Below are 17,044 nucleotides of genomic sequence, written 5' to 3' on the forward strand. Positions count from 1 at the left end.
CCAAGATTCTTGCCTGGAAAATTCCATGGACAGCCCATAAGGTCACAAAGAGTTGGACATCACTGAATGAGTCGAGTACACACGAACAATTTTTACTGAAAATACCTATTTTCTACACTATCTTTCTATGTCCCTGGTCTCCCATGTGGGGCCCTATAATGGAGTTTAAGAAATCAAACTCTTATCTCAGGGTGAGCCCCGCTGACCCCCCAGACTTAGAAAGTTGCTTCCGTGTTCCAGCCCCAACAGAACCACAGCAGCAAGAGTAGGTGGCCGTGAGCCTGCAAGCACCAGCTCCATCTGACTCTCCCTCTCGGACTTTCCAGCAGGAATCACCCCTGGCTCACAAGCCCCTCTGCTCTCCAGAACTCCTCCCTCCAGCGTGGGAGAGCAGAGAGGTGTCAGGTGCGGCAACCAGGGACCCTTCCTCTACAGACTGCGTTAGTAGCCTTTCTACCCTGTTCTTTTCAAGAGGAAATGGCTTGGAAGAACTATAAACCCACTGTCTTATTAATAAAACTTTGAGGGAAGGGGAGCTTCACATAGTAACGTATACTCATGTATGTGGCTAAGCCGTTCACTCGTGCAGGATCCTCTGCGCCCCCATGGACTGTAGCCCACCAGGCTCCTCTGTCCGTGAGAATTTTCCAGGCAAGAATACTGGAGTGGGTAGCCATTCTCTTCTCCTGGGGATCTTCCCGACTCAGGGACTGTACTCACGTCTCCTGCACTGGCAGGGGGATTCTTTACAACTGAGCCACCTGGGAAGCCCAGTATAGACTCACTGAAGGGAAATCAGAAGAGAGGGACAAGGCACTAACATTACTAAGTATTTCGTGCCAACCTCTGTCATTCGAGATTTTAACAAAAACGCAGTGCTAGACTATGAAGATCACTAAGCTAGACAGACACTTCTTATCATCAAGTGAACTTGGACCTCACTTTACAGTGTTGTTCCAGAAGAGTGAGGACACGCCACGGGTGGAGAAGATTCTTTACTTCCCTGAGTGCCTCATTCGCTGAAAGGTCTCAGCTCTAAACTTTAGCTAGAATGAGGATCCTCCCAACAAAAGGCTACCCTAGATTCACATACAAGGGTATCCATCTTCACCCAAATAGTTGTAAAAATCTTTATGTGAAAAAAAAAATCTACAGCTAACTAAACTTAGTAAACTCAGGGTTAACCCAAACCCAAAGGATATCTTTAATGTAAGACCTCCGAGCCTCAACACACTAAGTATGAGATGTGAATCACGGCCTGGGGCTGGTGGACATGCTGACCTGTCTCCTCTCACAAACCGGTTTCTCCCACCTCCTTTTATACTTTTCCCCATGGAGCCTTTTCACAGGAATAGTGTCCCACTGAGTCTATTCTAAGAAATGCTGCTGCAAAGTATTTCCTCAAAAGAAGACCTAAATTCTTAATGGATTGATTCACTCTTACAGCTCAGTGGCCTCCCTCTTGGGACTGGAAGCCTACCATGGACTAGGCCTTGGGCTGGAAACCTTATAGCCCTGGAGACCTGGGAGGGCTCTCACATGGGAGCAAGGGAGTCAAGCCTAGATTTAGTGGGTGTTTCCCAGACCCCCTAGGAGACAAGAGATCAGGAGGGAATTTCCTGAGCAGAGTCCCAAACCGGGCAAATACTGTCACTATGAAGGTATTTGACTTAATTTATCTCTATTCCTCTCAACAACATTGATATCCCTTCTTTCTTCCCAGTGTTTAATTGACCTTCATTCACATTTATTCCTTGTGATCAAAACCCTCATCTCCTTTCCTCTGTGCTAACTAATCCAGAATAAGACTGAGGGACTAATACGCCTCAGAACCACCAGGAATGTTTGGACTTAAAAATGATTAAACATTGAAATATTTGGATAACAGGTGGACAAAGCACCTTTCAATACATTTGATCATGTTTTTACTTCCTGCATTAAGCTATTTAACCACAAAAATAATTACATGTGTTCAAATTAAACCTTTTAAGAACGTAAGCCCCAAGAAAGAATTCCAGGTACTTGGAATTCAACCACTTAAAGATACTCCAAGCGAACATTTTGATTAATGCCTTTCCAGGTTTCTTCCCTTTATATTGACTTATTTCTTTATTGAAAATGTTAATGTTATATACTCTATGACAGCCTATTTTTTATACATTTGTTCCATGTCAGTATTTTTCTTCAATACCATTGCCATGGTTACAGAATATTCCATTACACAGATGAATCATAACAGACTCACCCAAGCCACCTGTCTGGGTGGCTTCCAGCGTTCAGTTTCAAACAACGCTCACTACGCATACTCTGAACTAAGTCTCTGAACAAAGCTCTACTCATTTCCTTAGAAATTACTCCTAGAAGTAGGCTCACTGAGTCCAAGGAAGAACACTCTGTTTCTCCTGGGTCACAGAGCACCTTGGAAAGAACAACAGGCCCCCTGAGTCATTTCCGTCTGCATTTCTCTCCACATCGTGTGGCTGCCTTTCCCCAGTCTGTTCCTGTTGCCTCTGCTGTTAGTCTAATTATTATCCGGTTTTCACGATATTCAAATCCCAGGGTCTATGGGATATCCCTAGGTCAACAAGCTTTCCGGTGTAACTCTTAGTCCTTTAAAATAAGAGCTGATATCACCCTCTCTTTTGTGTTCCTAAATCTTTATCCATCTGTCATTTCTTTGATAGCTTTAGCTGAATGACTGATATGAGCACTCACCTAGGATGGTGTCCATGATAAAATATTGAACCTCCTGTCCCCACCCCTGTCTCATGATGTAATATTCAGCTTGCTTAGCATCACCCTGTTTATTTTTGTGAGACCAAGGTGTCAGTGGGGCAGTAGACAGTGGTGCTTCTTTTCCATCAGCGTGTCTCCTGAGTGGAACAGTGGCAGCAGCCCAGGCTCATGGTCTGGGTCCTAACTCTAGTCGACAGTGTCCCGTCGGGAAGGGCCATGCTGTAAAGCAGAATCCAAGGGTGACAGCTCTGCTGTCAGGGCACAACCACCGGTCACAAAAATGGCTTCGACCGTTTGTTTATTTTCCCGGCATGCAATTTAGCCCAGACTGCATCTATTAAGTAGCGCAGATTCATCAGGTGATAAACGCTAGGTCTGTTCTCAAGGAACCACTGGACAAGACGTGGGCAAACCCAAAGAGCTCCAGTGTTTCTCTTGCGGGTGCATTAGCATTCCAGACAGGACAATCCTTCATTGTGTGCAACCGTGCAAGGCCTGGGGGACACTTAGCATCCACACCCTCTGGATGTTCAGTGCTAAGATACTCACCCCTTATCACCACGACAACCATAAATATCCTTACAGGTTTCTAAACACTAGGGTAGAGAGGGCGGGGTGGGGTAGGGTGCAGAGGACACCATCACTCATTAAGAATCTCTGTTTCTTTTTGCAGAGATGGAATGAACACTTAGGAAATGACAGAAAACAATTATCAATCTGATATGGAATTATGCAAATTCTAAATACTATAAAGGGTCGAGGGATCAAAGAAGGTGAAAGGTGCAAAGCAGGCTGCAGGCATGGGAGAGAGAGAGCTGCAACCTCTCTCAGGAGTCCAGTCCAGGGTGAAAGTTTGCTGTGACGTGCTTTCTCACCAGCACCGAGGACTGCCCGCCTCCGGTAAGCTGATTACACCAGTTACTGCAAGTAAACCACATCCTACGTGCTTGGCAATGCCACCTTTAAAATGCTGTTATTGTTTCTGCCTTCCGACTCGGGGCAAGTTTTCTCCTTGCATTCTGGGCTCTCAGGGAAGGCAGGAAATCAGGGAGCCCCGCTGAAGGGGAAGGCCACTGCCAGCCTAACCCTGCTGGGCTGTTCCAGAGACCTAGACAAGAAGCACAAACCCTTCACTGCAGAACTGGCCCGAATTTGCCTTGCCTGGTTTCTTTCTGCCCACATCAGCTGTGATCAAAGGACTGGGTTTATGCCCAGAGGACAAGTGTGTCTAAGCCTCTGGGAACAATGCCCTTGTTGATCTTCTGTGCTCTGCTTGCATAAGGCCATTGACTGATTTCAACCTTGGCTACCATCAATATCTTCACCTTTTACCAGACGGTGTTGGCAGTGATATGTCGTCTGATGTCACCGTTACACTCAGGTGAGACTGAAAAGGTCAGTGAATGAGGCGTCTCTTATAGATCCTGTTCAATGTTTATTAATGATGTACTGGATGCTAGGTATTATAAGGCTGTGGTGCGCAGACTTATTTAAAACGCAGATTTCCAGGCCTCAGAAACTCTGCTTCAGTTAAGTTGAAGGGTACAGGAACCTGTAATTTAATCTATCCCTGGTGTTCCTGATATAGATGATCCATGAGGATCCTTTATGAAACATGGCCACAGAATGACAGTAAACCAAAGAAAAAAACAGCTTTTCCTTGATACTTCGCATTCTATCACCTTGAAATGTACTCTTTACTAGCAAAATAAAAACTGAATGATACTGGGTTTTCTCTTGAGAGTACCATGGAAACATATATACTAGCATACATAAAATTTGGTGGGAATTTGCTGTATGACTCAGGGAACTCAAACCAGGGCTCTGTAACAACCTAGAGGGGTGGGATGGGGTGGCAGGTGGGAGAAGGGTTCAAGAGGGAGGGGATACATGTATACCGATGGCTGATTCGTGTTGATGTATGGCACAAACCAACACAATATTGTAAAGCAATTATCCTTCCATTAAAAAGAAATCATTTTTTTTAAAAAAACTGAGAGATCGACTTCATTCTGAGATTAGAGTCCCTGCCGTAATGTACTTGTATACAGATATGGCAATCTTGCTATTAAAACTTGTATTTATGTGCATTAAAAATTTTATATTTTATTCTCCACATAAGTGCTTGATCACAAGATGAGTATTTGTTATACAAAGCACACTGATTGTGATTTTATTACCTTATAATTGGATAGTTTTACTAGTTTTCCCGTATTTCTTACTCTATCTTCATGAAAGATTATCTTAGGTAACCATCTGATTACCTGCATCAGACTACACGCAAACTAAGGCATAAAGAGTTCACGCCGATGTCTAAAGATCAGAACAAGAACCTACACTTCTGGAATGCGGTATCTTTTCCTGCTAGACTGGAAACGGCAAAAAGGATTTGCGCCACCTGCCAATTCAGATGGCCTAGCAGACCAGAAACAGCTGCCTACACAGTAACTAAGAGAGCCAGCCAGAGAACGGAGCCATAGCGGATGAGCAATGCCTGCCATGAGCACAGGTGAGAAAAGGGGAGACCTCTGTGCACCCCTCTTCATTGGCAAAGACCCTGATGCTGGAAAAGATTGAAGGCAGGAGGAAAGGGGGATGACAGCGGATGCACTGGTGGGATGGCATCACCGACTCAATGGACGTGAGTGTGAGCGAACTCCAGGAGATGTTGAAGGGCAGAGAAGCCTGGCATGCTGTGGCCCATGAGGTTGCAAAGAGTCACACATGACTGAGCAACTGAACAACAACATCTGTGCACACAGACCAGACAGGCCACCCCTCGGAAGGGTTAGAAGCAGTTAAACTGTTTGTAACTATCACTTCCTTCCTTCACGGAACAAATACCACTAAGTGCATGCCAGACTCTACGCTGGGCACCAGGGATATACCAAGAGTGCTGAGTCTACCAGTGGGATGGACTTAGTCTACCTGTGTGATGCAGGATGACGGTACCTAACCTAGGGCTTTACCTGACAAGATGGTAGGTTAAGGGGTTCCCAGGTGGCTCAGTGGTAAAGAATCCACCTGCCAAGGCAGGAGATGCAGGAGACACAGGGTCAGTCCCTGGGCTGGGAAGATCCCCTAGGGGAGGAAATGACAACCCACGCCAGTATTCTTGCTTGGAAAATCCAATGGACAGAAGAGCCTGGTGGGCTACAGTCCATGGCGTCGCAAAAGAGTCGGATGTGATTTAGCAACTAAACAACAACGATGGCATTTTAAGGGAAGAGGTGAAGAAAAATAGAAGTCAACCAAATCTCAAAAGGCTTGGAGGAAAGTGGAAGTGAATGCTATTTCTGAGGAACTGAAACCAAGCCAGTCAGGGCTGGATTACCGATGGTGGGGCAGCGAGTGGTGTGTAGGCTGGGGTGGTGTGTAGGCCTGGGCTATTGCCAGGTCACACAGGACTCTGAGATCATAATTTCAACGGAAGATTATGGGGCATTACAGAAAAGCTGAATAATGCCTGTCTGTTCCCTGGTTTTGCTTTGGGTTGGGTTTTTTGGGGGAAGCGGGAATAGCAAATTTGCATTTCAAGAAGATGGGAAAGAATCCCAGTAAACACAGAGAGGTGTGTTGACTGAGGTGACCCAGGTGACCAGAACCGGTGAGTGGCAAACAGATGGAGAGAAGTAGGTGGATTTCAGATACTTTTTGAAGGTGGACTCAATAGTGACTTGGTTTGGGAAAGAATATAGAGCAGCGGTCTCCAACATTTTTGGCACCAGGGACCAGTTCCGTGGAAGACAATTTTTCCACAGACTGGGGGTTGGTTTGGGGAAGATTCAAGCACATCACGTTTATGCTGCACTTTATTTCTATTACTGTTACATCAGCTCCACCTCAGATCATCAGACATTAGACCCTGAAGGCTAAGGACCCCTGGTATAAAGGATGAGAGGAAAGGAGAAGACCAAGATGCAGCTGTGATTAAAGTGCTTTGAACACATTCAGCTGGAAAATCTGCAAGGCAGCTGGACCAACCACGGCTGGAGATCTTCAGAGAGATTTAAGATCTGAAAATCTGGGGGTCTGTAGGCACAGAAAAAGAAAAGACCAAAAATATCAATCGTGTAGCTTCCTTTCCAATCTAGTTAAATTTTATAAGTGTTATGCTACTCCACCTATAAAGACTTAATGCAACAGAAATGTTATCATATAAGTGTCTGATTTTCTAAATTATAGCACTTAACTGCAATTTTTTTTACATCTCATAACAACTTAATTCAAGCAACAAGAAAACTCCTGTTGTTGAAAATATTTCCTAAAGATTTTGTACTTTTCTGCCTTCTTACATATGGCACACCAACATAATTTTATCTTTCTCTGGAGATTAAATACCTTATAAATCCTAACGACATCCTCATAAGGGGCATTAACTGACACTTCAGAGCTCGGCCTATACGATCATCTCGAGCCCCTCCCAGAACATCTCCCCAGTCAGTGAATGAGGACCACCTAGCTCTACTTGCTGTCATCTGTCATACTCCAAGCGCATAGAGCTGTTTTAAGTTGCTGGACTTGGATTCAAGGCTAAGAGATGGGGGCAAGATCCTTGAAACTGTAATAGAGCCATCCACTCTCAGGAGGTTTGGGGGGATAAAAAGGCTTGTTGCAAATTCAATCAAGAGAACTAGAGTAGCATCTCCGAAAGTCATGACTAGAACCAACTGTAGGACTCATCCACCTTTAAAAAAAAAAGAAAAAGACTGACAATTTCTTTTCTGATAAAATACAAATCTCCTAGGAAGAAGGCACTAAAACTGACAGTTATTTCGCTTCAAAGAGAATTTCTGATTTTTTTTCCCTGCAAACAGGTTTTACCAGGAAAAGCTCAAGATGCTGGTGCATAGACATGGAAAAGGCTGCATGTCTCACACCTTTGCCTAAAATCACTCTGGTGGAAACTGTCACTTTTTCTTAAAATCCTCCCACAGCCACCACCACTAACACTGGATTCTCAAGGCACTGCTTCAAAGTTCCAGCAACCAAATTAGACCTTGTGGGAAAGAAAGTTGAAGACAACCACACCCTATAACTTCTGCTTTTCATTCTTCAAAGACTTGCACTTCATCCAAAAGGGTGCGTAAACAAAATTTTCCAGGTTCTGTGTGTCTAAAATGACCATAAGTGCATTTCATCTTCCCCTCCAAATTATTTTTAGAAATTCAAAAAGATCTGACGCACATATTTACAAACCACTGTTTTGAAGTGCTGCCACTCACTGAATTCTTAGACATCTGTTTAAGAATAGCTTGTGAGACACCTGAGAACTGAGAGAGAAAGCAGAGAAACCAGAATTTCTACGCCTTCATCCATCTAGGCTAAAGCAGAAAATATGCATAAAAATATTTTTTGTCTGTAAATAATAAAGGTCAGAAGAGGGAGAATTTATGAGTAGCATGAGTCAAAGTAAAGTGGTTAAAAAAAATTGTTTTAAGGACCATAAAGAAAAGTTTGTGAGAAAACAGAAAAGCTAAATGTATTTAATACATAAAATGTATAAGACCATACATATGCATATTATATATAATGTATATTATATATAACATATAAAAATATAAAAAGCTAGCTGTCTATAAATTATATACATATATATCACAATAATATATATTGTTCAGAAAGTCCCAATTTTATTTGTTAATTTGTTTTTATTTTTCAGCAAACATTCATGCATATTTTTGGAAGGGGGGTTAGTTATTGCAATGTAATGCCAACTGTGAAAGAATAAAGTTTTTTCTAATCTCCTAGTTTTTACTGTTTTTAACATGATCTGCCACCGTCCAGACAGCACAGAGGAGTTATGTTAGTACTGAAACCTTCCTGGGGACCAAGTGTTGACTTTCTGCAGAGCATTCAATGTTTCAAGGCAAATAGATATTTTCCATTACAACATGCTGCTGAAAAAACTGACTCTTAGCGGGTCTGGCAACCTGACTTAGGAGTGACTCTAAAGCTGAGGCTGATTTTCATATCACTTGGAATCTCAGTGGGCAGAGGGAGGGTGCGGAGGGGAGGAGACTGAGGGCCTGAGACAGTAGCTCCAGCACCTCCCTGCAGCAGGCCCAACAATCAAGCTATTTTAAAAAGCTGAGGCAAGTGGATACACATGTTACATATCCAGTCACAAAAAAATATTAACCATGAGAACAAAAGGGTTTGGGATAAAAATCCAAGTAAAAAGGAGTTTTTGTAGGGATATAACCTGCAAGTGAGTAAATCCCTGAAACGAAATTGAAACAGGGATGTAATGTTCTACTTCAGAGGAGAAAGGGAGGGCAAAATAACCAGGCATGAAGTAGTTGCTTCAGCAAGGAGTAGATATAAAACACTGGCTCCCAAAGTGAAAAAGTGAAAGTAAAAGTCACTCAGTTGTGTCCGACTCTTTGCAATCCTATGGATTGTAGCCCCCCAGGCTCTTCTGCCCATGGAATTCTCCAGGCAGGAATACTGGAGTGGGTTTCCAGGGGATCTTCCCAACCCAGAGATCAAACCTGGGTCTCCTGCATTCCTGGCAGATTCTTTACCATCTGAGCCACCAGGGAACCCCTTGGCTCCCAAAAGCCAAAGCAAAATAATCTGCATGTTGCCACCAAAAACTTAGTGTGGTCCAATGACCATGCTTGTGAGTACACTTTACAGTTAAGTTTTTAAAGCAAACCATTGTTTCACTTGACTTGATTCCAAATATCTTTTAACTTAAAAAAAAATAAATAAATTCAAACCTACATTCACTCAAGTAAGAGGGAACTAGCCAGTAAAGGAGCCATCACAGGCAATCCCAGGGCACACATCCCGAAAACGTCCTGCACCGGCAGAACCATCACAATCAGGACTCACTTGCTACCAGAGACCATTCTGAGGAAGAAAACGACCCATCTGGATGGACAAGTGCTGATGCCTCTATTTCCTAAATGTCTGCTGTGCTTACCTGCTATACTCACATGTGCTGACGTAACTTGTAGGAATGTGATAATATAACAATATCATATAACGGTTACTGAATGCTGGACGTGTCTGAAGAGTTACTAATTAACCCATTAATCCTCCCAGTAACTCTGAGAGGGTTACTTTTATTGTCCCATTTCATGGGTCAGGAAACTGAAGCACAGAAAGGAGAGGTGAGGTGTGCAGGTCACACAGGGAGGGGATGAACCACAGCGTCTACTCTTGCAAACACCGTCTCTAACATGGGAACCCGGAGTTCTATACCCCATACTTCTACCCCTAAACCTAAACACTCTATGAACCATGTCACAAGCCTGCTGCAGCAAAGGCAAGTCAGTTGAAGAGTCTTCTTCACTTCACTTGTGTTCCCATCTCTAAGCTAGATTCTCAGTTGCAACTAAGAGTTTGCTTACCCTCATTTCAGTTCTTTCCTTTACAGAAAATTAAATCAAAAGCTTTTACTGAAAAGCTAAGACAGACCCAGTGTATCAGGTCCAACTGACCTCAACTCCATGAAGTAAACCTGAGATAGATCCTTCGGGCAACAATAAACTAAAATGCAACCTTGCAGTTCTAGAGGGTGAAGAGTTTTGACAATGTAAAGGAGAGGGAAAATGAGAAAGTGTAAGCCGAGGCTGGCATGACACCCAGTGTGCCTGCAGCACACAGCCCCGTGTTCTGTAAGCTCTGTCCAAACATGCCGGAAACCCTGAGGATGGGAACCCGAGGCAACCACCCCTCTTCATGTGCCCAAAAGGAACTGAGAAGTGTGTGCCATTTATTCCCATTTATGTGTTTGATCTATTGAAATCACCTTCACCTTCGATTTGCAGCTGGTAAATAATCTGGTTAAATTTTCATAGGTTTGGTCTGAAAGGAGGAAAAGGAGATGAAAGGAAAGCAGCTGAGGCATGGGTGGTCGCTCTACGAAGATGCGTACAATATTACCAAAGTCAAGCAAAGGGGAAGTGATGAGCTTTGAGGATGCCAAGGCAGCTGTTTCTCTGAAACACGTGTGGAAAGAACACTGGGAACCTGTCTCAACAGGCGAAGTTTTGTAATGTTACAGGCAATCACAGGGCCCCTCTGTGCCTGGCATATTTGAGATTCCTGGCCTTAGTGGAGCACAGAGGAAATCGCCATCCTCAACAGTGCTTTTAAAAATTCTTCTTCCCATTCCTATAAGCAGTGAATTTGGAAAGAAGTGCTGGTGTGTCCCTCATTGGTGATTTGTTGTTTGGATGATGAGAGGAGACCAAACGATTTCCTTTCTCGAGGATCTGTATCATGCGATTTTCCTGCTAAATAAACAGCACTCTGTAGCAACAAACACAAGGCATAGCCATTGCAGCAAAATCCAGAGGCAGAATTTTAAAAAACAAGACTGTGTAGAACATGAGGCACTTGAATCTCATCCCTTAGACCTACTAAGAACCACATAAGGTAGGAATTTTTATCCTCATTTTAAAAAAAAATCTTGGAAGTTCTCTTTAACAAAATGTTGTTTCCACCCCATAGTGGGTGTCACTGCTCCGAAAAGAGCCTAACAGAGGCTCCTGGTTGATAGATATGGGCAGGTGGCCACGTGAATGAGGATGACCTGGTTTATTAAATTCATTCACTCTCACCTAAAGAGGACTGATGCAGAAACAAGGCGAAGGAGAGCTACTCACTGCTTCTATTGAACCAAATCACAAATCACAGCATTTGAGGCTGGCTGAATTAAATAATAAAATAGGACTCTACTTCAGAATCAGGAGTAACAGGGCAATTTTTAAAAGTTCAGATCATACCACTAATTTAGTGAATATGCTTCCCTTTTAATAAAACAGGTAGATTCAAGTGTAGGAGCACTTATCGTCCTAGTTATACGCAAAATAAATGATAAGTTCAAAATGCCAGCAACCAGAGAACAGTCAGTATTTCCAGGCTTATTCTCTTCGCAAGACTGTGGCTCAGTCAGTCTCTCTCCACCATCAGTTATCTCAGAAAGCATCACAACTTTTAAAACAAAACCACCACCAAAAGAGGATGAAGCAGGAAGTTCCACGGGAAATCATTATGAAACTGACTGGAGTCAGCCTATGAAAAACAAAGTTAAGCTCCATATCCCATTAACTTGGATGGTGTGAGCTCCAACCTGGGCGGAGCTCAAGTTCATCTCTAACTCTTCTCCAAGGAAAGGAGAGATGCACACACAACCACAACAAGGCACATAGGTATTTAGGACAATCTGGTTTCTGTTTGTTTGTTTTCCAGTTAAGCATGGCCAGTGACTAGAAGAACCAGGAACCAACAAACTCAGTGCAAATAACAAATCACAGGCTGGTCTAGCTAGCTGAGGCACCTTCCTCATCACATCCATCTTCATCAGCTCCAACCTCTCTCCTGTCTGAACAAAGAAACCTGGCCACCAGTATCTTTCTTTTTTTGGCCATGCCACATGGCATGCAGGATTTTAGTTCCTGGACTAGGGATGGAACCTGCACCCCTGCAATGGAAGCATAGTCCTAACCACTAAACCACCAGGGAAGACCTAAGACAGCCTGATATTTTAGTTGTTTAAGCTTACTGTTTGTAAGCAGAATGCTTAATCACTAATTCCACTTTTTTTTCTTCATATTATGGGGGAAAAAAAAACCTAGTATATGCAAAAATCTGTGATGGGCTAATGGTCCCTTAAGGGTCCCCCATTTCTGCACTATTTCTCCAGATACCTGTTTCTAACAGCTTCCCAGTGAAGCAACTACAAATTCTAACCCCTCTAATCTGCATAGGGCTGCCAAACTAATTATCCTAACGCTCCACTCTGCTCAGCCCTCATCCTGAACACAGAGGCAAATTCTATTTGCTATTTGTTTGCAAGGCTGGACACCTAGCCCCCCCTTATTTCCTACTGCACTTCCTTCCCAACCTTCCAGTCCAGCCAGACTCCTATACTATCAACCCCTAAACAATGCTCTCCTTGATTCCAAGCATGCTGACCACTCTGCCGCTCTGAAACACTCCTCGACCTGGGAGGCTGTATTATTTACCACTCCAGTTAGCCACCTGCTTCTCTTACCCCTCCTCCTCAGCATCCTTTGACAACTTTTACTTCTGCTCAATCCCTAAATGGACAGCCACCTCCCAGGATCCTACCCCTTTCCCTTCTTCATTTAAGTAGTAGAAGTTTGTGAGCCAGAAACGGAGGCAGTGCTGTCTTGCCCAGAAATTTCAAAATTACCTTTGGCCAAAGAACAGAGGATGGAAAGGTGGGCGAAAAGTAACTTTACAGTGGGGAAACTTGACAAGCATTATCTCAGTCAAGGGATCAACGTCAGTATCAACAGTGGTAAGACATGTTGACACTGTGTACTGTAGACACAATGAAAATGGATAACCCAGTCAAATCATGAAAAAGCATCAGACAAATCCCAAATGAGGGACATTCTATAAAATACCTGGAAAAAAAATAGCACTCTTTGAAGCCATCAAGGTCATAAAAAATGAGTAATATCTGAAAGCCACCATAATCTAACACTCTGGGAATCTAAGGAGCTAGGACAACTAGATGTAACATGACACCCTGAATGGGATATTGAGACAGAACAAGGATACATCATGTAAAAAATTAAGGAAATTCGAATAGAATGTGGCTTTAGTATTAATACTGAATCATTAGCTAATGAAAGATGCACCATACGAATATAAGATGCTAGCAGCAGGGGAAACTGAGCAGGGGGAACATACAGGAACTCTCTGTATTGTCTTTGCAACTTTTCTCTAAATCTGAAACTAATCTAAAATTAAAAGTCTGCTTTGAAAGATTATCTTTGGCTCCTCCATCTCCCCTGCTGTCGTGCAAAATGTCTCTTTCTGTTCTCTCCTCTCGCATTCCCTTGCTCGTCACACTCTCTAGTCTTTATTTCCCAATCCATCCCCCACAGTGTTGTCAGGATAAGATTTCAAACACTCAAATCTGAGGATAACGCCCTCCTGATCAGAGCCCTTCAATAGCCACCCCCCTTACCCACATCAGGAGCAGCACACCTTTTCCATATAGGCCCAGGCAGTAAGAATTTTAAGGTGGGCAGGCCTACCCTACCCTGCAGCACTGAAGCAGCCACGGAAGATAGGTAAACAAACGGTCGTGGCTGTGTTCCAACAAAGACAAGCACGGGACTGGATCTGGCCCACAGGGCATACATACATCTAGTGTGTCAAACCCTGGCCTAGTGAAGCAAGTCTAAACCCTTAAACTAACATTCAAGGCATAATCCACAGACCCCCTGACCCTTCTCTCCAGATGAGCCCTCCTTCCTTTGGCTAAGCTCTTTGCTCCTACATGGAGGCACCCCTGCTTCTCCTCCAGCTAGACAAATTAAGGTCCCTTTCCTGGGAAGGGTCTTCAGATCATTCCACACAAGAAAAATTCCTCCCTTATCGTAACTCCATCCGGTCCCTTGTAACTCATCTGGCACAATATCAGTGAAAATATTAAAAATCATCAGGGTATCATTCAGTGATGTGTATTTGTTCAGAGTAGTTCTTTCAAATCAATTCCAAGTATGTTTAAGTTATTAAGTAACACAAAGTCAGTAAAGACATTCCCCCATGCCTTCCAAAGACTAGCAGGTAATAAATACTAGTACCTACTTATTAGTACTATACTTCCTAAAGTGTGTTAGAAGTACATCATGGCATGTTAATAGGTGTACCCTTAAAAAGAAGTGCTTCTTAATCAATTATGTCTAAGGAATTCTGGGTTCAACTAAGTTAAGCAACTTCCTCTGTCCTAGAAATTGTCAAAGCCTTCATTGTACATTGTGAATCTCCTTAAAGAGGGATATATTATACAATAACTCTCAAATCTGTTAGACCATGAAATTTTTTTCACATTTTTAGCATCTGTGTCCTGCAGAACAGTTAGGGAATTGTTGAAATTAAGCATACTCCTACAAGGTGGACTGAAAGTTCTAATTCTTTCTATTTGTCACCGTGGCTGAATAATGCAGGCTCCCCCACCCAAAGACATCTATGTTTCAATCCCAAGAATCTTTCGATGTTACCTTAATGGAAAAAAAAAAACTCTGCATGTGTGATTAAGGTTCTTGAGATGGGAAAATTATCTGGATGGGCCCTAAATGCAAACAAAGGTATCCTTATAAAAAAGAGGCAGAGGGTGATCGGACAGTGGACGGAAGGAAAGGAAACATGACCAGGAGGCAGAGACCAGAGGACAGAGGCCACAAGCCAGGGAGTGTCAGCAGCCACCAGCAGCTGGAAAAGCCAAGGGACTGCCTGTCTCCTGGAGCCTCCAGAGGGGAACACAGCCCTGCCAGCACCTTGAGGTCAGCCCAGTGAAATGCATTTTGGATTTTTAGCCTCCAGAACTGAAAGAAAATAAATGTGTGTTGTTTAAGTCGCCAAGTTTGTGGTAATTCATTACAGCAGCCATAGAAAAGTAATACAGCCACAGCACCTATCACGATGCTGTGCTCTTTGCTGAGGTTAAACATTCCTAAGTGAAGTTAAATTAGCCCTGTCCACAATAGGTCACAGTTAGCCTTAGCTAGTGAGGTTTCCAGGCTTTCCTGGTGGCTCAGTGGTAAAGAATCCACCTGTCAATGCAGGAGACATGGGTTCCACCTCTGGGTCTGGAAGATCACCTGGAGAAAGAAATGACAACCCACTGCAGTATTCTTGCCTGGAAAGTTCCATGGACAGAGGAACCTGGCAGGCTACAGTCCATGGGGTTGCAAAAGAGTCAGACATGACTTAGCAACCAAACAATGACAAAGTGAGGTTTCATCATCCATTTAAGGGAAACAGGTTGAGCCAGTGGTCAGGAATCTGGACCTGGGTTAAACCACCTCAGTTCAAATGCCAGCTCTAACATTTACCAGTTTATTGTATGACCTCAGTCAAGGCATTTATCCTCTTTGTAACTCAGCTGTCTCATCTGTAAAATGGGACTATCTTCATAGAGTTGCTCTGTGGATTAGATAAGATTATGTATAAAAAGCACTTAGTTTTCTGGCATATAATACTCACTCAATAAATGAAAATTACTATTATTACATTACAGTAGTACTGTGACTTAGAAGCAAAAAAAATCTACTTTCAACTCTAAGCTAAATGTCATATTCTTTTATTTTCAGTTTGGCAAACTAAATATCTTTACCCAATTTCTAACTTAGGACATTTAAAATGACCTCAGCAAGGTAAGGCAAGTGGAAAAGTTCATGCTTGCCTCTCTGAATCATGGCTTTTAACATGAGACTTGATAAATTATGACAGCTAATAGCTCTAAGACAGGCGCTTAGTGTCATGCATTAAAATCATGTCGTTCATTAAAAAGCCTACAGCTATTTCTCTTGTAGGGGCTATCTATATTAGTTAGTTCAAAGAGCCAGCAAAGACGTATTTTCTTAATTATTAAGCTGCTGATGCTCAATTTGCTAGTCTTTATCTTAATGTGTGGTTATGCTTACATTAAGAGCAACAGATGGAACGATTCTGATAGGCCCTAATACAGGGATGTCACAAGGCCCTTGAACACAGCAAAGAGATAAGGGTCATGGCGTAATGTAGAAAAGTCCTCCCAGCATGTCTTCCACCTCTTGGTCTCGCCCCATCTACCACTATTCTCTGCACACAACCTAGGCACCACTTGCTGTCACGTTCTACAGTGAGACCAGCCTACGTGAGTGAATTAGGAGTTTCCATACAACGTACCTGATCATAAATATTGGCTCACCATTTATCACAGGTGCATGAGACACAGAACTTCAACTCCTAAAGCCTTTAAGAGACTTCTATGAAAATGCAGGAATCCTTAGCAAAATTAGTATTTTAAAACTAGCTCCATACTTTAGTATTCATTAGAGTAAAAGAGTCAAAGTAAGGCTATAGGAAGAAACTAGGAATTTTCTGAAAAAAGATATAGAAAAAAAAGATCATACCACCTTCACTCTCCCTTTGGGTGTCACAATCAAGAATTCTTAAAAAAATTATAGCTCAAGTAACTTAATCTATAAATTTCCTAGAATTCTGGTGAAGCAGGATGGGCCATGATGACTTGAATTTGCATGAGAAACCAACAGATATCATAAGAAAACTGATCAAGATCTCCTTAAGACACAGGAACTAAGAACATCCCACAAAAGTGGAAAAGGGCCTCCTCAACTTCTGGGGGCTGTCGCAGGTAGAGAGGGCACCCACTGACAGAGCACAAGAAATGGACCACAGATGAACAGAGAACTGCCTGGTCACATGGGACAAGGACGCAAAAAAAGTGTCATCAACACAACCAACAAATTTCACACTCCACCACACCCCTAAATGCCAGTCCACCATGGTCTGCCCCACGAGTGAT

At 42.9% G+C, this 17,044-nt stretch overlaps 1 protein-coding gene across 42 annotated transcripts in view; it reads right to left on the reverse strand.

Annotated features, from left to right (window-relative positions):
* Positions 1 to 17,044, reverse strand: part of SGMS1 (sphingomyelin synthase 1) — a 335,925-nt gene that overhangs the window by 250,408 nt on the left and 68,473 nt on the right. The gene's annotated exons all lie outside the window — the stretch shown is intronic.

Source organism: Ovis canadensis, chromosome 22 (assembly GCF_042477335.2).
Source record: "Ovis canadensis isolate MfBH-ARS-UI-01 breed Bighorn chromosome 22, ARS-UI_OviCan_v2, whole genome shotgun sequence".
Taxonomy (NCBI): Eukaryota; Metazoa; Chordata; class Mammalia; order Artiodactyla; family Bovidae; genus Ovis; species Ovis canadensis.